The following is a 22,876-nucleotide window of genomic DNA, read 5'->3' as shown; positions in this document are numbered from 1 at the left end:
GTATGCGTTCTTCTTTCTTCTTTTTTTTAGATTGAGAAACCATAAGCTTGCTAAGCCTTGGGATCAAAATCAAAATCTTTAAGCTCTCTGGATATGTTCCAGCCAAACTTGATGGAAGTTGGCCATCTGCACCCGCTGGACATGGCCCCAAACAAATCTGAGAGCGATATTGCCCAAATCCGAGACGATGACTTTGATAGCGCTACCAAATCCGACAGAGACAACCCTGAACGCGGTTCCGGTGACGACCAAGATCCTCGCCCGAAAAAGAAGCATTACCACCGCCACACTTAGCATCAGATCCAAGAAATGGAAGCATGAGTAGTATTTAAGCTCACATCTCCCTAAACAAGCTCTTGTTAATGAGTTCATAATGGTCCTTTTAAAAAAAAAATTAACCTTGAATTAATGTTCTGGTTTTTTTTTTCCGGATATTCTTATTTAGTTTCTTTAAGGAGTGTCCCCACCCAGATGACAAGCAGAGGAAGGAACTGAGCCGGGAATTAGCTTTGGAACCATTACAAGTGAAATTTTGGTTTCAAAATAAGCGCACCCAAATGAAGGTATATAATGTTTTGTTCATGACACGTTCTTAATTAAAATGGGTTTGGGAATATACACAACTTTATTTTATTTATTTTTCTTTGTTAAATTTATTAGTTGCTTAACTTTTTCTTGTTTGTTCTTTAATGTTTTTTGACAGACTCAGCACGAGCTTCATGAGAACACACAAGTTCGTAATGAAAATGAAAAGCTTCATGCCGATAACATGTGGTACAGAGAAGCCCTATAGGCAGTGCCTCTTGCCCCAATTGCAGTGGCCCGATAACCATCGGAGATATGTCATTCGATGAGGTAAACAAGCCACTGATAATCGAGATTGTAGTGGCAGCCATGGAAGAGCTAATCAGAATGGCTCAAATGGGTGAACCCTTGTGGACGACCAGCCTTGATGGCAACACCACTGTGTTCAATGAAGACGAGTACATCAGAACATTCCCTCGTGTTGCTCCAAAACCAAACAATCATTTCAAATGTGAAGCTTCGCGTGAGAGCGCTGTTGTTATCATGAACCACATCAACCTTGTTGCTATGGATGTGGTAAGCTTATTTACTTGTGTCATCAAAATTGAACAAATATTAATTATGTCTTTAAATAGAGGAATAACACATAAACCCTAATCATTTTTTGTTTTACTTATCATCTTGTTTAGAATCAGTGGTCGACTGTGTTTTCTGGGATTGTGTCGAGAGCTATGACTCTGGAAGTGCTGTCAACTGGAGTGGCTGGAAATTACAATGGAGCCTTGCAAGTGTTATAATATATATTCTCCCTTGTCATTAAATATTTTTAATAACATTATCTTGTCGTGGTTAATTATATAAGGTACTGCAAACAACATGCTGATGGCACTTGGGCTGTGGTTGATGACTCCTTGGACACTCTGCACCCTAATCCTGCACCAAGGTCATGCCAAAGAAGGCCCTCTGGATGTCTCATCCAAGAAATGCCAAATGGATACTCAAAGGTAATGTAATTAATAATACCATGCCAAAGATAGTGTAATTGAGAAAGTAGAGAATGTAAAATAAGAGAGGTTTTGCAGAGAATGCAAATCTGATTTTTCTCATTGCACATATTGAATATATATCTACAAGTATAGGCATATAGCTAGATAGCTATCCGTTGGTTACAATCCCCAATTCACAATTCACAATAAATTACAAATCTCCAAAGCATGAATTATGTCTCCATATTTCCAGCTTGTTGTGTTCCCCTTGTGTTCCCCTAAAACATGGAAAGGAGTTTCTAGGTGGTAGACAAGCTTTTCCATGTTTCCAGCTTGTCTCAAGTCATTGTCAACACTCCCCCTCAAGTTGGTGCAAAGATATCACGCATGCCCAACTTGTCAAGTGAGTCATAAAAGACTTGCTTGATACGGCCTTCGTCAGAATGTCAGCAAGTTGGTTTTCCGAGTTTACAAACGGAAACTTAATTATACCCCTTTCTAGTTTCTCTTTGATGAAGTGTCGGTCGACTTCCACATGTTTGGTACGGTCATGTTGTACTGGGTTATGTGCTATCTCGATAGCAGCTTTGTTGTCACAGTACAAGTTTGTAGCCTTTAATGATTTAACTCCAAGGTCCTTCAGAAATTTCCGTAACCAGAGCATTTCACACACTCCTTGAGCCATTCCCCTAAATTCTGCTTCAGCACTTGATCTAGCCATAACTCTTTGCTTCTCACTCCTCCAAGTGACTAAGTTGCCCCCCACAAATGTAAAATATCCAGAAGTAGAACGTCTATCTGTGATGGATCCTGCCCAATCCGCATCTATGTATCCTTCTAGGTCCATAGGTGTATGTTTGGAGAACATCAACCCTTTTGCAGGGGCAGCCTTCAAGTACCTCATAATCCGTGTTACTGCATTCATGTGTGCCTCACTTGGTTGATGCATAAACTGACTTACTATACTCACAGCATAAGCTATGTCGGGGTGTGTGTGTGATAGATAAATCAATCGCCCAACCAATCTTTGATACCTTTCTTTGTCAGTGGGTACTTGATCTGGATACATCCCTAACTTGTGGTTCTGCTCAATAGGTGTGTCAACTGGCTTACAATCAAGCATTCCAATTTCTGTCAACAAATCTAACACATATTTTCGTTGGGATAGAAATATGCCATGTTTTGATCTAGCAACTTCTATGCCAAGAAAATATTGTAACTCACCTAATTCCTTCATCTCAAATTTACTAGCAAGGAGCTTCTGCAGATTCTTCATTTCTCCATTGTCATTACCGGTAACCACCATATCATCAACATAGATGATAAGGGCCGTAAGTTTGTCACCACGACGCTTTAAGAATAAAATGTGATCCGAGTTGCTCTAAGTGTACCCAAAACGCTTCATGGAATCGGTGAATTTTCCAAACCAGGCTCGTGGTGACTGCTTTAGCCTATATATGATTTTCTCAGCTTGCAAACGGTGTTGGGACCGAATGTCATAGAGGTCCCTGGTGGTGGTTCCATATACACTTCTTCTTGCAAGTCCCCGTGAAGAAATGCATTCTTTACATCATACTGCAGTAATGGCTGTTGTGTAGATACAGCTGCACCAAAATGGATTAAGCTGCATCCTCAACTTGTGATACTCGCAAGTGCACGAGCCGTTCGGTAGTATAGCGTATGTAAGTGCGAGGTCGATCCCACGAGGATTGGTGATTGAATGATCCCATTCATTTCTCCTACACAAAACAGAAATGAAAAAAAAGGAAATAAATAAAACAAGAAAAAGGAAATACCTCAAGCAAATAAGTTCCCAAGTTCAATTAGATTAATGGATTGATTCTAGCTAAAGTATGATTAAGCCATGGTGTGTGGTCATAACCTTGTGTTCCTAATTCCCTAATTTGATATTTGTTGTCTAACCTAAAATTAAGCATTAGGAACCCATTAAGCATAGAAGAACAATTTAAACAACCAAGTATGTATCTAATCCCTGTTGTCGAATGTCCATACATACTCTTCCTATTCATAGTTCAATTCGAATTAAAGCATGGTGTATACTCTTAATTCAAACCAAGATAGCTAACATGCAAGCCTAAATGGTGATCAATCATTCAAACTAGCATATTAACTTATAAGCATAATGAATAAGAACAAAAACCATAATTGAAACTTGGAAACTAATCAAACTTGAAACTAAAGAAAAGAATTTACATAATGAAAAGTAAAGTGGAACTAAGAAAAACTTAAGGAGAATTTTAGCACAAAGATCTCATTATAACAATTGAAAACTAGAAAGGAAAACTAAGAGAATTTGAGGGAGAGAAGGGAAGGGAGCTCTAGAGAAGTGTTTGAGAGCTCCCCCCCTTGGGGTGTGTTTACAAGCTTAGAGAACTTCCCTATTTATAGGCCTAGGGGAAGTGAAAATCTGAATTCAATATGGCTAATGCATACAACACTTGTTTTATAAAATCTGAAATGGTTGATGCACTTGTATTAGAAAATCTAAATTGGGTGATGCACTTTACCAATAGATCCCACCAGCAGCCCTAGCTCATCTTCATGTCACCATGACCAAGCTTCCAACCAGAAATGATAGCTCATACCTAGCTCACCATGACCAAGCATCCAACCAGCACATGCTGAGGTCAGCATGACCAGCAACTTCAAGGGCTTACAACTTGGGCTTCCCTTAATCAAATTAGGACTTTAAGCACTCTAAATTGAAGTTCAGAATGTCTTCTTTCCAGCCATATGTTATTTGGGCCAATCCAAGGTCGGAGGAAGAAGTTAAGGCCAAAACAAATTGCTAACTCATTTTCCGCGCTGATAAGATCCATCCTGAGCATGCTTCTGTGTTTGCTAGGTAACGGACTCCAGATTTATCCAATGGGGCTGAATTTTGGATATGTTATAGGACACACCAATTGGAACAACTTTCATGAAGAATGTGGCCTCATTCGAGCTATGTAGGTTGTTGAAACAAAGCTTGCAATATGACCTACGGAACTGGACTGGCAGGGGGCTGTAGCCAAAATGAGTTTGTCTTTAAGCTCTTCATCCATTCATCCAAATTAAGCCTTAACATGCTTGAATTGCATGAATTATGCTCTCTAAAGCCATCATTATTACCTAAAGCTCAATGAACTGAAAGATAAACACAAAAAGGATTAAAAGCACAAGTTTAACTAAAAAAAACATAACCAAATCATAAGCTAGAAGGGTACAAAATGATATGTAAATATGCACCGATCAATGGCCAATCAAGATTTGCAGCCAATGACATGAGAACACGTACGGTGTTGATCTTGGCAACAGGTGCAAATGTCTCCTGGTAGTCAATTCCATATGTTTGTGTATACCCTTTGGCCACTAATCGAGCTTTTTATCGGTCTATGGATCCATCAGCTTTGTATTTAATGGTGTATATCCACCGACATCCAACTAGTTTCTTCCCTTGTGGTAACTGAACCATTTCCCATGTAGAATTCTTTTCCAGAGCTTCCATTTCAATTGCCATTGCTTCAGCCCATCTGGAATCTGTTATAGCATCCTGCCACTTATTTGAAACACATACAGTAGATAATTGATTGACAAATGATGCATATGACTTTGACAATCTATGAGTTGAAACATGGTTATTAATGGGATATTTAGATTTGGCAGTAAGGTCAGGACAATATTGAGGTTTGGGTTTTCCTCTAGTGGTCCTAGGTGGGAGAGTGTATGGTGTAGCATTAGGTGGTTCGGGAATTACCTCGAGTGTTTCTTCCTCACGAGATGATTTTTTCGATGGTTGAGAAGGAGGGGTTGTATTTTGTAGTTGATCACAGCAAACATTTGGATTGTCTCCTCCGGGATCGTCACCAAATAAGAACGACAATTTTTCAGTACCTTCATCGCTGTCCAAATAGCTATCTTCAAGTTCACAGGGGATCGGCGACCGATCGCTGGGTTCTGAGTGACCGGTCCCATTCGGATAGATTGGTATTTCATCGCTGGAGCCATGCGACCGGTCGCTGAGGTCCGTGCGACCGGTCGTTTCTGGATCTGTACAAAAGCGATCGGTCGTTTCTGGGCTGCGACCGATCGTATTTGGACAGATTCGATTTCAGAATTGTTGGAGCAAGGCGACCGGTCGTATTTGGACAGACTTGAATTTCTTCTTGAACTTTTTCTTCCTTCTCTTCATTCCTCCTCTCCCCCTGAATTAAAGGGGGCGTAGAAGCTTCAAAGTATGATAAATCTTCATGGAATGTGGCATCCATGGTGACAAAGAGCTTACGAGTAGGAGGATGGTAACACTTGTATCCTTTTTGATTTAATCTATACCCAACGAACACACAATGAATGGCACAAGGGTCCAGTTTACTTCTTTGATGAGATGGAACATGAGCATATACAGCACAACCAAATATGCGATGAGGCAACTTGAGGACTGTAGGAAGAGAGACGTGACGAGCCAAGGTCTTCAGTGGAGTTTCAAACTTCAAAACACTACTAGGCACTCGATTAATTACATAGACTGCAGAAAGAAGGGCATGTCCCCATAAGTAGTGAGGGACCGATTTATCCAGCATGTATGCACGAGCAACCTCAAGTAATTGTCGATTCTTTCGCTCTGCAACACCATTTTGTTGCGGAGTAAAAGATGTGGAGGTTTGATGAATGATGCCGTGGTCTCGGAAGAATTGTGCCAAGACATTGTTCACATATTCCCCACCATTATCAGACCGGAATACTTTGATGGAGGCTTGGAACTGTGCGGTAATCATAGCATGAAATTCACGGATTGCAGCGGAAACATCACTTTTATGAGCTAGTAAATATACCCAAGTCATGCGAGTGCAATCATCAATAAATGTAACAAACCATCTTTTGCCATTGGAAGAAACTTTAGCAGGACCCCAAACATCAGAGTGAACCAAATCAAAAGGGAATTCCGTTTTATTATCACTTAAGGGAAAAACAGTTCGATGGCTTTGGCCAATACACAGGTTTCACACTGAAACTGATGATTATCTAAGCCACAGAACAAAGACGGAAACAAACGTTGAAGATATCCGAAGGATGGATGTCTTAGGCGACGATGCTAGAGCCAAATCTGGTGTTGATTGCGAGCTTGTGAGCTGGAACCATGAGTATGAGCTGCCCTTGGTGATGAAGAGACCGTCAAGGAATACAACCCCCCTCTTCGTTTACCATGCCCAATCGTCGCGTGAGTCGTGAGGTCCTGAAAAATACAATGGGAAGGATAGAATGTGGCATAACAATTATGTGAGTCAAGTAATTTCCAACAGACAGCAAATTGCAATTGATGGAGGGAACAAGTAGTGTATGAGATAAAGATAAGGAAGGGGAAAGTGATATTGTTCCTTCACCAGCAACATTATAAGGAACTCCATTGGTACTAGTGATGTAAGGATGACGAGACTTAGAAGATAATGTGGAAAACATAGTAGAGTCAAAAGTCATATGATCAGTGGCACCTATGTCAATTATCCATGTAGTGGGTCGTGTACCTGATTCGGAGTCGAAGAGTAGGGTGGAAGATGGAGAAGCATCGGTAGTTATAACACATGCTGCCTTGGGTGTTTTGTTGCCGGACTTGAGAGCATCCCACCACTCAGGATAACCGTGAAGCTTAAAGCACTTCTCAACAAGATGATTGCCACCACAATGAGTGCACTTCTGAGTTCCCTTTGCATCGTCAGTTTTGGGACCCCGGGGGGGAAGTCCGGAGGACGTACGGTGTGGTGGCCGATAGGGCTTGACTGCCATTGCACTTCCACCGCCAAGCATGGAAGATTGGCGATTATCTTCTTCTACCACAAGTGAATAAGCTTCAATGACTGCTGGAAGCGGGTTCATAGCAAGAATCCGACTACGAACAGAATCAAAGTTGGGATCGAGTCCTCCCAAAAAATCGTACACACGTTCAACTTCAAGTGCTTGTTGGTGAAGAGCCACATCATTGGGATTGGTATGTTTGCAGGGATGGAGGCTATCAATTTCCTGTCATATTACGTGTAATTTTTCATAGAAGACATTCACAGGTTCACCACTTTGAGAGGTGGTGACAGACTAACGACGGAGTTGGTACAACTTGGAGCTATTCTGAGTAATAGTGTATGTCTTCCAAGCTGCGTCACACACCGCATAAGCCGTTGAGCAATGATCAAATAAGGCACGTACATTTTTTGTCATGAAGTTGAGGAGCCATGATTGCACCAAACAGTTGTCTTCATCCCAAGCTTCATAGCTAGGATCATCAATGGCAGGGGCAATCTTTTTACCATTAATGAAACCAGCCATACGACGAGCAGTGATGGCCAAGCGAACATTACGAGACCATGCAGGGTAGTTGGACCCATCCAACTTATCATGAGTAATTTGAGAGAAGTCATGAGAGGACCGGAGTGGTGGATTTGTGGAGTCGATCTTGGTGGAGTCGATCTTAGAGGAGTCGGCCGTGGAGTTGATTGTGTCGTTGGTGTCACCCATGATGTAAATAGATTAAGAGAAAGAAATAGCTTAGAACTTCAGCAAACAAGAGCACAAATAGGACTTGTGATCAAGACCAATTTTGAGGCAAGGCAAAGTATGAGATAAGAATGATATAACAGCAATGGGTAAGGATAGGTAGAGATTAGGCAAAAACAAGGTTATGCAGAGGCAACCAAAATCGATTGCTCTGATACCATGCCAAAGATAGTGTAATTGAGAAAGTAGAGAATGTGAAATAAGAGAGGTTTTGGAGAGAATGCAAATCTGATTTTTCTCATTGCACATATTGAATATATATCTACAAGTATAGGCATATAGCTAGATAGCTATCCGTTGGTTACAATCCCCAATTCACAATTCACAATCAATTACAATCTCCAAAGCATGAATTATGTCTCCATGTTTCCAGCTTGTTGTGTTCCCCTTGTGTTCCCCTAAAACATGGAAAGGCGTTTCTAGGTGGTAGACAAGCTTTTCCATGTTTCCAGCTTGTTGTGTTCCCCTGATTCATATTTGACTTGCATCATGTATTTAACTCATTACATTATTTGTCATTTAATTTTAAAACTTTTGGTGCTTTAGGTTACATGGGTTGAGCATGTCGACGTGGATGAATGTGGTGTTCACAATCTGTACAAGCAGCTGGTTAACTCTAGCAACACATTTGGGGCGAAACGATGGGTCGCTACCTTGGACAGTCAATGTGAACGTCTTACCAGTTCCCTGGCATCAAACATCCCTACTGGTGATGTTGGTGGTAAGAACAATATAATTTACAGTGTAACCATTTTTTTTTTCTGTATATATGGTGAGAAAATTTTGTGTGGGGCTATTCTTCTACGTTGTAGTATTGTCTAACACGAGAGACGTCCTCTTAAAAGATTGCATGTGTCTAATATAGCATGCCGTGCATGCACGTGGATTCATTAATTAAGCCTTTTTTTTTAAAAAAAAAATGCATGATTAATTAGTGATTACAAATCAAGAAGGCAGAAAAAGCATGTTAAAATTGGCTGAAAGGATGGTCATAAGCTTCTGTGCTGGAGTAAGCGCATCAACCACTCACAAATGGACAACACTGTCTGGGACCGAGGCTGATGATGTTCGGGTGATGACCCGAAAGAGCGTGGATGATCCTAGAAGGCCTCCCGGTATTGTGCTCAGCGCCGCCACATCTTTCTGGCTTCCAATTCCTCCCAAAAGGGTATTTGAATTCCTCCGTGATGAGAACTCTCGTAATGAGGTACGTGAATTAATTATCCTTCAAATTCTTAGGATGATCTATCAGATCCAATACATTAACCAAATTATTGCACGGACCTTCATGACATATGTATCTCAGAATAATGTACCAAACCTAGTACATGAAACAGGATTCGGTTGGTTTCATTCTTTACGTGGCATATGCATACAAAGTCTTACCATTAGTGGACAAGCATTAGCATATCTGGAAATCACATGCACATTTCAAGTAATTTTTCTAAAATGGGAAAATGTGTATGATTTTCACTTCACTCATAATATGGAAAACATTTGTTTTTCAGAAAACGAAAAATGTGTGGTCTTGTTTTCTTTTCGGTCAATTCGAGAAAAACCAAGATGGAAGTTTAGTATTCTAAAATTATTCATGAAATACATATAGAAAATGGTTCGACTAATTACTTGAGCTTCATCACTTGTGGTTGCAGTGGGACATTATTTCCAATGGTGGAATTGTTCAAGAAATGGCACACATTGCTAATGGTCGCGACACTGTAAATTGCGTGTCTCTACTGCGAGTAAATGTAGCTTGATCTTATTGTTATTATTATTTTAATTTTCTTAATTAATCCATATTCTGCCCCTAATCACAATTGATGAATTATTAACCTTGCCCTTTTCAAAAATGAACTTAATTTTGTAGAGTGCGAATTCAAGCCAGAGCAACATGCTGATACTGCAAGAGAGTTGCACAGACCAAACAGCTTCTTTTGTGATTTATGTTCCAGTGGACATTGTTGCCATGAATGTGGTACTAAATGGGAGTGACCCTGACTATGTTGCTCTTCTTCCTTCTGGCTTTGCCATCCTTCCAGATGGAGGAGGCATGGGGGATTCTGGCTTTGGTGGTTCCCTTCTCACTGTTGCCTTTCAGATTCTGGTTGATTATGCCCCGACCGCCAAGCTCTCTCTCGGGTCAGTGGCAATAGTTAACAATCTGATTGCTTGCACTGTGGAGAGGATCAAAGCTGCATTGTCTTGCGACACTGCATGAATTTCATGACATAACTTCAGTTAATTTTTAGGTAAACTAATTACATGTCACATATGTTACAACGAATTCTTAGTTTGGTCCGTTTAATAATTATTTGTGTTATTATTATTTTATTTTTTTGCAGTGTTTTGGGGTGGAGGAAGGAAGGTGAAAGGAGAGAAACACAGACACAGATGGTGGTAAGGGATTTGGGCTTATACACAGGAGGAGAGAGAGAAGTCAATAGTGCATTTTTACATGATCCTTAATTTGTAACTTAAATAAGAGATTAGGGGTTCGGGATTTGACTTCCTCAAACGAGTCAAAATGGTCCCAATACTTAGTGTTTCAGGAGGAGTTCATGTTGAATATCTTTTTTTCGAATACTTGGAATGCATGGACACAACTGAATCCTTTTTTCTTTTTCTTTTTTTCTTATGTTCCATTCACATGTGTAGATGGTGTCACTTAATTTGGAGAATCTTGCATTTCGTTCCGGTTATTAGTGTCTTTCACACATCTCAATCTTTCTCATGGAAGTGGTGTGGCAGTTTGAGTTTTTACATAATTGCCTGTTCATTTGTTCTTGATTTTTTTTTCGGGTTTGTTGATGTAGTTCTGATCATACCTGGGGGAACTCTATTTCCTATGTGTGGTATGAACTTGGCATTCAACCGTGAACTGATTTTCCCAGCAATGTACTTTGGACTCATGGGTATTGGTGAGCCAATTGGAAGATATGGTGATATGTGGGCTGGCGGGTGCATGAAGGTAATTTGAATTGCTTCATTTTTATTCCCTGTTTATGTCTACTGAGAACTTGTTAGGTCTATTATGTAAATCTTTTCTAGGTTTATATACTCAAAACACATACCTTGATCCGACATTGTGACAATTACTGCACTGGAACTTTGATTTCTTGTATTGGAAGGAAACTGGAATTCTACAGCAGGTTCTGGTAGAATGATATGAGAATGTGTAATTGCCGTTAGAGCAAGTCCACCGCAGCCCTTTTTGCCAGGGCAACAGGCCCCCCCAGCACGAATTGGACCTCCAGTGCAGGAAAAGCAGCCCGGACAAGCCCTGGGTCCCACCAGCCCAAGGGCAGAATTTGACTGGGCTTCAGCCCGAAGGCGCTGACGCAAATCAAATTTTTTTTTACCGTTGGCGCGTGAAATACACGCGCCAACGGTAAAAAAAATTGATTTCACCACGCTGACGTCAGCGACTGACAGCCCCCAACTGGCAGACGCCACGTGGCGCTTCCCGGATGCTTCGATCGTTTTTTGTCCAGAAATCCAACGGACTCGATTTTTTTGGGTTAAAAAAATGCGAAAAAAATTCAAAAAAAATACCAAAAAATACCAAAAAATTCTGGATTTTTTCTCTATAAATACCTATCAATTTCATTCACTTTCCACACCAATCTTCATATAAACTCTTCTCCTTCCAATTTATTTTCCATTCAACTCACATTTTTCTACTAGTTTCCATTTGTATCAAAAGATCAATGGCATCTTCTGTTGAAGCCGGAGGCGCTTGGACAACTGCGGAAGATATTGCGTTGTGTGAGTCTTGGGTGAAAGTTAGTCATTGCCCTATATCAGGCAATGAAATGAAGTTTTCTCAAATGTGGAGAAAAATTCATGAAGAATTTTCTGAAAAATCCGGTTCGGCTCGGACGGAAATGGCCTTATCCTCCAGGTGGAAAATTTTGAATAGAGAGTTTGGGAAATGGAGGGATGCTTTGACAAAAGCGAGGGAGAACCTTCGAAGCGGTCAAAATCTTACGGATGAGGTAAAATATTTATAATTATTGTTTTATTTAATTTAATGTAACTTTTTTTTTCTTGCATATTAATTTATTTATATTTTGTTGCATAATCATTTTTTTATTTTGCAATTTTAAATTGTTAATATTTTCTTCCGTATTTATTGTTTTCTTGCATAATCATTTTATTTCTTGCATTTCTAATGTATTTATATTTTGTTGCATAATTATTATTTTTTCTTGCATTTCCAAATTATTTATATTTTCTCCCTTACTCATTTTTTGGTTGCATTTCCATTTTTTTTTAATAGATCATACAAGCACAAATGTGGTTCGGTGCCACGGGGCAAAGCAAAAAAAGTTTCCAAAATCACCAATGTTGGGAACTTGTGAAGAATTGTTCGAGATTCAAAATAATTTGCACTACTCCGCCGGTTGTGTTGAATGAGACGCCGCTCCACGATTCGCCGGCAACCGATTCGCCAGTGGACTCCCCAATGGATCAAGACTCACCACTCCCACGTGCGCCAAGACCTATTGGGAGAAAAGCGGCAAAGGCGAAGAAAGGGAGCACTTCGAAGAATGAATGTGCACAATTTTTGGAGCAAATTGCTAAAAATGGTGCACTGAGACTTGAGAGAGACTTGAAAAGAGAAGAAGCAGACAAGGCACGAGCTGAAGCATTTGCAATTGAAAGGCAGCAGGCACAAGAACAAGACATGGAGGATAGAGAGATGAAAATCATGGCCATGGATACCACCCATATGTCTCCTGAAACAAAGTCCTATTGGAAGATGAAACGAAGGGATGTGATGAGAAGAAAACTTTTCCACGACGACGGACCTAGCAATACGGATTGGTTAAATTATCAAAACAATTAGGTTGGATTGAAAGATTTGTCGTATGTATGAAGAATTGTTGTATTGTTTCCCTTTTATTCAATAAAGAAAGCATTAAATAATATGAATATTTATTATAAATATTTGCAAATGAAAACAAAGTTTAATTAAAAACAAGACACGTGGCAACCAAAATTAATGGTTTAAAGTATAAAAAAATAGGAAATAAAGTACAATGAATAGTATTTGCCCTTGCCCTAGCCTTTTGGGGTGGAACCAAAAAAGGCAAGGCTACCACTATTCACGTGAATAGTGGCAGCCCTTGCCTTGCCTTAGCCCTTTGGGGTGGACTTGCTCTTAGCATAGGGCCCTCCCTTTTATAGGTATAGTTTAAGAATCCTCCTCATCATGGATTACTTAAACTCCTTTAACCAAAAGGATTAGGCATCTCAATCCATTTAGAGTTAGGAAACCTTAAGCACTTGTATTTATCTGAAACAGTCATATATCAAGCCTTAAAATTAATAGATCCATGTAATCCTAATTGACATTGAACTAGTTATCCTTAAGTGATTAGAAGACCATCTTTAGAGTTTGTATTAGAATGCAAATCTTACATATTCTATATGAAATAAACAACTCTTCCATGGTATAAAGCTCACTTACTATGCATTTGTCTTGATTTGAAATAAGCAACTTCTTATTATAAAGCTCACTTACTATGCATTTATCTTGATTTGGAAACTGTTGATGCCATCATTGTCATATGATATTTTGCAATACCATTTAAGCTTTAGTTCAGTGAAATTTTACACAGGTTCTGCATTGTAGTTTTGCACAAACTACATTGCAGTTTTGGTAATTACAATTGAATTTTTGCTCTTTCCTTGGCCTTCAACCTCACCAATTTGAAGAGTAGAGACTACCCAAATGAGGAATTGGGTGGGCAAGAGAAGAGTAAAACTACCCAAGAGCAAGGGAACTCAAAATTGCAGTTTTGGAAACTGCATTGAAGTTTTGGTAATTACAATTGGATTTTTGCTCTTTCCTTGGTCTTCAACCTCACCAATTTGAAGAGTAGAGGCTACCCAGATGAGGAATTGGGTGGGCAAGAGAATAGTATAACTACCCAAGCGCAAGGGAACTCAAAATTGGACTTTTGGAAACTGCGTTGCAGTTTCAGAAACTACATTACAGTTTTCATTTAATTACAATTTGATTTTTGTTCTTTCCTTGGCCTTCAACCTCGCCAATTTGAAGAGTAGAGGCTACCCATATGAGGAATTGAGTGGGTAAGAGAAGATTAGAGATACCCAAGAGCAAGGGAACTCAAAATTGGACTTTTGGAAACTGATTTGCAGTTTTCATTTAATTGCAATTTGATTTTTGTTCTTTCCTTGTTTTTTTAACATAATTGATATCTACATTGTATTTTTGTTGCAGTTTCTGTTTTTATTTGCAGTTTTTGTGTGAATAAGTGTTGAAATGATTTTTTTTTTTTTTAACCGTTGATTGTTTATATAAGTATTGCATAACTGAATAAATATTACAAAATCAAGTTTGGTATAATGGTTTGTGAGTGAGCCTTCCTCCTTTGAGGGTCAAGGTTCGAGTCTATTCAATGACACAAAATCTTTTTTTTTAAAAGGTGAATAAAGGACAACGGAGTTGGTCTCCTACAGACGGTGGAAGGCCGGCGACGGGCGGTGGCAGCCAACGGTGGTGGTGGCAGGTGGCCGGCGGCCGGAGTTCAGCGATGGTGGTGGCAGGTGGCCGGCGTTGGCTAGATATGGACATGTGGCATAATATGCTAGCCTTAGAAGGAGTGGCATTGTGTGTAATTTTGATATTTTTTAATGATATTTTTGTAAAATTAGGTACTACATTTTGGTTTTTGCCTTATGCTAATTAGATGAAATTGTATTCCTATCTTCCAAATTTGTAAAGTATATTGTGTTTTAAAACTAAATCTCCCTTTATTTTTTAGACTTATTTGTTGAAATACCCCATGTGGTTTCCAAATTGTGGGCAATAGAATAGGAATGTCTTCAAAGTGAATCGAAATGAGTTGTCCACGTGTTTGTATTTGATTACTCATAATTGTAGGCAATAGCATAGGAATGTCTTGTACAATTCTAGTATAAAGCTGTAACTCTTGTTCTGTGAATACACAATGAAATCAATTCTTCCACATTTGGTTTATGTTGACGGCCACCCATGCTAACACGTGGACAACTCATATTGGGTGACGTGGAGCACGTGTGGCCGTTGGGCATTCACACGTGGGCTAACCTGCTCTGATACCATGCTAATAGAGGTTGAAGATATAGAATAAAGGAGAAGTTTCATGAGAATTTTGAGAGAAAGTAGAGAAACCAAATCTGAATTTTCTATATTTCTTATTTCTGAATAATTCGTTTTACACAGTAAAGTTACACTTCTAGCAAAAAGTCTAACTAATCTACCAGATTTAAAACTAAACACGTGAGTCGTTTTAACAACCTAACAATAATGCCAGGTCAGCTTAACCATTAGCCAAACATTCCACCACCGAAAACTTCAGGAGGTGTTAGTGTAAATAACTCAAATTTAAACCTTATAGGAACTCTATGTGGTACGAAGTCACTCATGTATCTTATCATCCAATGTATAAAGTGTAAAATATTGTAGTAAATAATTATAAATAAATTATTATGGTGTGTTTAATCTTCTTTCATTAATTACTACATATTTTCTACTCTCGCAGTGTTTGTCAGCTCGCTATATAATCAACTTAAATCAATTAAACTTATCATGCAATGCATTTCCTTCCAATTATTTTGTGATAAAATAATAAATAATTGACTAAATAAACATCATCCAAAGTTTCAAGAAAAATTTTCAAGTTTTTCTTATAATTTCTGTGGTTTTTATTAAATTTGTACCGATATCAATAATATCCCGATATTTCCATCAAAATTGATGTATTTTTGGACTATCGATATTTTCGAAACCTGCAATATTTTAAACCTTGATCACGACACACTCTCACAATTTTTCTTTTCGGTGCCTTTTTTGTCTTCTTTATCAATATTTGATTATTCTTTTTTCTTTTTTCAATTGGTGGATATTGTGCCAAGTTAAGAATCCAACCAAGCAAAAATGTGTTCCAATTGTTGATTGTATGTTTTTTTTTTCCAACTATACTTTACACATCTTGGGTTTGACGCCGAATACAGTTTGGTTTATCTCTTTTAATACTTAACCAAAAACAACCTTAAGTTATGAATCCTTACACTATTGACCTCTCCGCTAGTCTAACTGTTAAATTAAATTTATTTCTTTACATAGCACTCAGTTGGCCCGATATTTACTTACACGTAAATATTCGGTGACACTAGTCAATCATTTATAGGGAGAGATTACCTTTCACATGGCCCTCTATCAGTGTGTTGTGTAAGTTGTTCTCCTGCATGTACTAATTATTTTATTTTGTCTGTGTATTGATTTAAATTGTGCCCTTTGCTTTGGGGATTTTAAAGGTCATATATTTTCACGTCGAGCAAATTCTTGTAAAGAAAAATTAAGTAGAGGATTTGCTTCATGATAAATTAAGCAGAGGATTGATGACGGCCAAGCACCTTGATTAGAGTTTGTTGTGTGACTTTTCTTTTTGTTGATGGTGCTTGTCTACACCAAATTAGAGCTTTTACGACTTGATATTTACGGCATGTTTTTTGTGCGTGTCGTAAATAACTGATATTTACGACATATAACAAAGAACGCCTTAAAAAGATAGTAAAGTGTACCGTTAATAATTTATATATGCGGCATATATAAACACGCCGTAAAAGGGTAATTTTTTGTGTCTTTTAACGACGTGATTATAAATACGCCGTAAATGCAAATATATATTACGACGTGCGATGAGCACGCCGTAATTTGTAATTCAAATTTTTTTTTTTCGCCCAAAACGACTCAATATATTTGTAATATAAGATATATTTTTTGAACTTCCCTCGTTTTATTTCTCATTCAGACGAACGTTCAAGCAAAGCTGAAAGACTATTGCTCCACTTCTCTCTCCATCTCCCTCTCTCACAATTTCTGGATTCTTTCTCACAGTTAATCAAGAGCTCCAGTTCCCCGTTTGCTAGAAGACAATTGCTCGAGCAAAGCTGAATTCTCCGTGACAGTTCCTAAGGTTCTATTTTCTAAATCCCTAACCTCCATGCTTGATACTGAGTTTTCGTTCAGTTCTAGATGTCCTTCGCTTGCTTTTATTGTGGATTCTATGTGAAAGTTTGTTTGTAATTGATTGAATTTGGATTCTATATGTATGTGATTTATTATTGAATCCAAGATTCTACTTGGATTTCTGATTTTGTTTGATCGAATTTGGATTCTAATTCAATGAAGTTGAGTTTCAATTTCAGTGAAGTTGGTTGAATGGAAATAGAGATAAAAGAAGCTAGGGGTTACAACATAGCACTGAAGTACTGTGAAGAGGAAAGTTGCTCCCTATGAACAATTAAAATTTGGTGATAGCATTTGTCCCTATATATCTGAAAGTTTATGCCAAGAGTTGCCACTGGTTACATGAAAGGGGAAGAACATGGCATTGTGTCATTGGCTGAGAAGGGGGAGGGATATTACTGGTGTATTGTGGGGAACAAATCAAAGTCTGGGTCATGTGTGACAATCTGAGCCTTCTTGAGGATCATTTGATTTTCTGTGTGCAGGTTCGGAGTAATTATTCTGAACTTGTGTTAACTGCTGTGATATATTTGTAACAGGATGAAGGATTCTCTATGAAAATATGTGTAACGTGTTGCTTTAAACAGTTTCAGTTAACAAGTTGTTCACTATAGCAATGGACAAAGAATGGGCATATACTGCCGAACTTAGGATCTGGCAAAGAATGGGCTGAATTTGAAATATTGTTGCTTTGGAAATGTTAGGAAGTTCAAAAGTTGGTAAGGGAGGTTGCTGAAATTGTGGTCTTAGTCATAGATGAGGAAGATGTCGAATCTCTTATATCTGAGCTTGTTATAGCTGTCAATGATAGTCGAGTATTTCATGTTCTGTTATTGACTCCCAAGTGTATAACATTGTATGTTAGCTTCTGTTCAACAGGTTTCTTGGGAAGCTTTCTCAATGGTTTGTAAGTTCAGTTCCCTTGCTTCATATATTAAATTAGTATGAGCAGGGCCGGCCCTTGCCCAGGGCAACCAGGGCCACCGCCCGGGGCCCACGATTGAGAAGGGCACAAAAAAAATTTATATTAGCTTATATATATGTATATGATCAGACAAAAAAATATATATGTATATGCAAAACAAAATTATAAGTGCTCATAAAAAAATAAAATAACTAAAAGTAATGGGTATGGCTACATTATATTGCCCCTATGCTCAACTAGTGTACATATTACCTTATTTCCATTTTCAACATTTAAGTAAATGTCTTTGTCCTTTTACTTTCATTTATTTTTATATTACTCCATTTACTTAAGTTTACAATGTAAATAAGGAAGTACCCCCCATTTGGATTCAAATAAAAATACTAGAAAATCAAATTCCCACCAAATAAAAATATGAAAAATCGGTTTTAGTGCAAAATACGATTTATGCTAAAAATGATGGCTCATTAAGTCAATATATACTTCATACTAAAATTCCATAAAATCAAGTTTTCTTATTTGATGTGTAAGGAATAAAAGCCGCCAAAAATTATCTTGAGAAAATGATTATTCCGAAAAACCATTTTTCATACTTAGTCAATATTGCACCTCCGCTAAAAAAATTATGGGTCCGCCAATGGTGGCAGGCATAAGAATTCTCTCTCTCTCTCTCTCTCTCTCTCTCTCTCTCTCAAAGCATGCATCTCCTCCCTAGGTTTCTCTAAACAAGGATTTTCTTATCAGGCTTTTGGTTTTTGTCTCAAATGGTGAGGAAGGCTATTTCAATCGATTCTCATACTTGCAAATTGCAATACACTATAGTTAATGAGTTTTGTCAAATTGGGTCGGTAATTATTTAGAATGGGTTATGGATAATTTGGTTTGATGGGGATTAGGTGTCTTGAGAGCTAGCTGGGTGGGTGGGTGCTATTCGGCTTGTGGTAGATGGTGGTGTTTGGGTGGTGGCTTGTTTGGTGCAGCCTGGGAAGGAAGTGATGAAGTTTTTCATTTTTTTTTAATATTCTAAAATAATTTTTTAAAATTGTTAACATCCATGCTGGATTTACACTTAAGATGAGTTACATAAGTCCTTATAAGTTATTTTACAAAAAGATAAACTTGTCTTTAAAATTTTAAAGATATGGTGGGTGGGAAAATAGGACAAGATGATGGAAATACAGCACTCAATTAATTATTTGATTAAAAAAATAATAATTTATGAATAAAGGGCACACTCTTAGAGTTTTGCCCTGGGCCTTCAGTCACCCAGGGCCGGCCCTGAGTATGAGTTGGTGTATCTACTTCCAGGGATTAGGAGAGTAGGAAGAAGAATGTGAGAAAATAGTTTAGATTGTTAATGTTAATGTGGCCCGATTCTTTTGTTCCAAATAAGTTCCATATCTTGTGTATTCTAAATGTTTTCCAGTGAATGGTCTATATTAATCCTAATATGTTATGTTTGTGACCTTGCAGGGAGGAGCAATTCTCATACCTGGATTTTGTTCACCAAAAGCACTTAAGCCATTGCTTCCAGTGTTTCTATCAGAGCTGGAGGACTTGGTATTAATCTTGCTACTGTAGATATTGTCATTCTTTATGATAGTGGCATTATGTAGTTCTTTATCAAACCATGATTTTCATTTTCAAACAGTATATATACTATTGAGGAGAAAGTGATTGAGAGGGCTTATAAAAAGCTTGCTCTTGATGCTTGGGTGATTCAACAAGGCCGATTAGCAGAGCAAAAAAGTGAGCAACACAATTTCTTTAAAGATATCTCTTTTTAAAATGAGCATATGAAACACAGATTTATTCCCTAACACAAATTAGCCTCGAGTCATTCAACTGCATCTCGCCTAACACAGACTTGCTGCTTTTATTATCTTTCAGTTTGGATAGTCAGATGGTTATGAATGTTTTGTGGATCTGACATGCACATTACTGATGCAGCTATGGTTCGAAGACATCTCCAATTGAGAGGAAATGATCAACAACTAACAGATTGCTCAGTAATTTTCAAGTGTATTTACTCATGTATTTTCATTATTTTTTCTGGGTGATGTTTCAGCAAGAAGCTGGTTTGCTGAGAGGAAATGATCAACAACTAACAGATTGCTCAGTAATTTTCGAATGTATTTACTCATGTATTTTCATTATTTTTTCTGGGTGATATTTCAGCAAGAAGCTGGTGTGCTGAGAGGAAATGATCAACTACCAACACTAGGGCTGGAAGCGTTAGCCACTACACTCGCTGCTGCTTAGTATCTATGGAAATTGCTTGGTCTTTTTTGTATGGCTCTATTGACATTAGGTGCTTCAGTTCATCAATCAAATGTTATGTTTTTGTATTTGAAAATTTCTATTGATTAATCCAAGCACAAGGATGCCTTCATTAATCTCGTTCGATATCTATTTCTTTAATACTGGGTTAGATGTCAATGGTTTTATAAATTTTGAGTTTTTTAACAGGTAACAGGTATTGAATGACATGACACAATCAACATGAGATTTATTATTAGAAAAAGAAACAAAAAAAAAAAAAAAAAACCCTATCACGGCATACATAATAAGCCGTAATTGCTAGTCAATAGTCTTCATTTACGACAAACACTGCATGTCGTAATTGCTTCTACTGAATTACGGCTCACATTGCAAGCCATCTAAAGTAATTATAACGACGTTATATGTACGCCTTAATAAGGTTTACGGCGTGATTTTCGTGTGATTATTTGCGACTGGAAAAACATGTCGTAATTGAGGAATATCATTTACGACGAGGGCTTTTACTGCTTGCAGCCTTGCGTCGTGAATGACACTTTACGGCGTGCTTTGTGCGCCGTAAATGATATGTTCTGGTGTAGTGTTGGTTAACCAAGTTTGATGACTTTATACGGCAGGACTGTTTTGGTATTTTCTAGTTGTGGTTGGAGGAAGGCCATAATGGCTTGATGATAATGCACTATTCTGAAGTAATATTGGTCATTTGTGGCTAGATTAGGAATACAATTTTCACTTGATAAAACGAAAACTTAAAAATACATCCTTAGGGGGCGTTTGGTTCATGGGAAAGGAATCTTGGGGATGGGAAACCAATTGCTTTCCCATATTTGGTAAGTCAGGCATGGGAAAGTGTTGCCTAGCACATGGGAAAGTAGGAGGGAAAGTGAATCCTTCCTTCCTACTTGGGTTTCACTTTCCCTTCCCATGGGAAAGTAAGACTAACTTTTTTTCTGACTAATTTGTCCTTACTAACAATTCATAATTACAATTTTTATCCAACAATTATTGGTATTTTTTTTATTATTTTAATAGGGGTACAATTGGGAAACTAAACAAAATTTGTTTTCCATTCCTACTCAAAACAAACATGGGAAAGGAAATAAAGTGATATTTCCGGGTCACTTTCCCGGCATTACCAAACATGGGAAAGGAATCACCATTTCCCATCCCTTGGGAAATGACATGGGAAATGATTTCACATCAAATTCATTCCGTGAACCAAACGGGGCCTTAAATCAATTATCTTACTTCTTGAAAAATTATCCGACTGGATTGGTGTGGATTCCTATTGTTTTCAGGTCATGTTCATTTGAAAAAACAGTCTTTCTTCTTGAAATTATACCTAAAAATAATTATGATAATTATTTTTCAAATCTCATCTTTCAGTTCGACGCTGCATCAAATATAGAACAATCCAATCCAAGAAAGTAGTCCATAGTAGTGGGAATGGGCAGAACTTACTCTTTAATCAAGTAAATGAGTTATTCCTCAGTGGGATTTGTAGTCCATAGTAGTGGGAATGGCCAAAACTTACCCTTCAATCATGTAAATGAGTTATTCCTCAGTGGGATCTCAAATGTGGGAAAATTCTACAGTGGACCTGGTGCATGCCCTCAAATGTGGTTGTCATTGATTTCTTGGATGCTGGTGTCGTTGCAAAATTAAGTGACACACCAATAATGCACCCAATTGATGGGGATGTAGAATTGGCGCATCCGACAAAACTTTCATATCAATAATGGTATGATTAATGAGCCGGCCCCCAACCCTGGCTTCTGGGAGGGAAGAAAAATAGAAAGGGGACCAAGAAAAAAGAGACTTCAAGGATCTAAAGCTTTCCCACCCAACCCCAATGGCACTTAAACAAGAACAAAAATACTAATCAGAAGTGGGATCTCAAAATGGGGTTGTCATTGATTTCTTGGATAGTGGTGTCGTTGGAAAAGAAAGTGACACATCAATGATGTACATACTTTTTACACGTCCTTGTTCCCAAGATAAATGATCTTAAATTTTCCCACCTTACTGCAGTGAGACTTTTTTCCGATATAAGGGACATTAAGGGAGAGAGGATTCTTGAATGAAGGAATAACCAAGTTTGATTGGTGTGGATTCCTATTGTTTTCAGGTCATGTTCATATAAAAGAACAGTCTTTCTTCTTGAAATTATACCTAAAAATAATTATATCATAATTATTTTTCAAATCTCATCTTTCAGTTCGACGCTGCATCAAATATAGAACAATCCAATCCAAGAAAGTAGTCCATAGTAGTGGGAATGGGCAGAACTTACTCTTTAATCAAGTAAATGAGTTATTCCTCAGTGGGATTTGTAGTCCATGGTAGTGAGAATGGGCAGAACTTACACTTCAATCATGTAAATGAGTTATTCCTCAATAGAATCTCAAATGTGGGAAAATTCTACAGACCTGGCGCATGCCCTCAAATGTGGTTGTCATTGATTTCTTGGATGCTGGTGTCGTTGCAAAATTGACACACCAATAATGCACCCAATTGATGGGGATGTAGAATTGGCGCATCCAACAAAACTTTAATATAAATAATGGTATGATT

At 38.1% G+C, this 22,876-nt stretch overlaps 1 long non-coding RNA gene and 1 pseudogene across 4 annotated transcripts; both read left to right on the top strand.

The window, feature by feature from the left end:
- The first annotated feature begins 93 nt into the window (after positions 1-93).
- On the top strand, positions 94-10,272 carry LOC110747198 (homeobox-leucine zipper protein HDG2-like; annotated as a pseudogene).
- Positions 10,273-16,856: 6,584 nt separating this feature from the next.
- On the top strand, positions 16,857-20,403 carry LOC110762800 (uncharacterized). Of its 4 annotated transcripts, none has more exons than XR_015836437.1 (5): positions 16,857-17,044; positions 19,496-19,582; positions 19,674-19,771; positions 19,973-20,031; positions 20,201-20,403. It is a non-coding gene; the product is annotated as an uncharacterized LOC110762800 (long non-coding RNA). The 4 variants fall into 4 exon arrangements; XR_015836435.1 differs by having other exon boundaries at positions 19,973-20,141; XR_015836434.1 differs by lacking the exon at positions 20,201-20,403 and having other exon boundaries at positions 19,973-20,145.
- Positions 20,404-22,876: the final 2,473 nt, after the last annotated feature.

The sequence above is a fragment of the Prunus avium genome, chromosome 6 (assembly GCF_965620075.1).
Source record: "Prunus avium chromosome 6, drPruAviu1.hap1.1, whole genome shotgun sequence".
Taxonomy (NCBI): domain Eukaryota; kingdom Viridiplantae; phylum Streptophyta; class Magnoliopsida; order Rosales; family Rosaceae; genus Prunus; species Prunus avium.
This window is presented reverse-complemented; position numbering and strand designations above follow the sequence as displayed.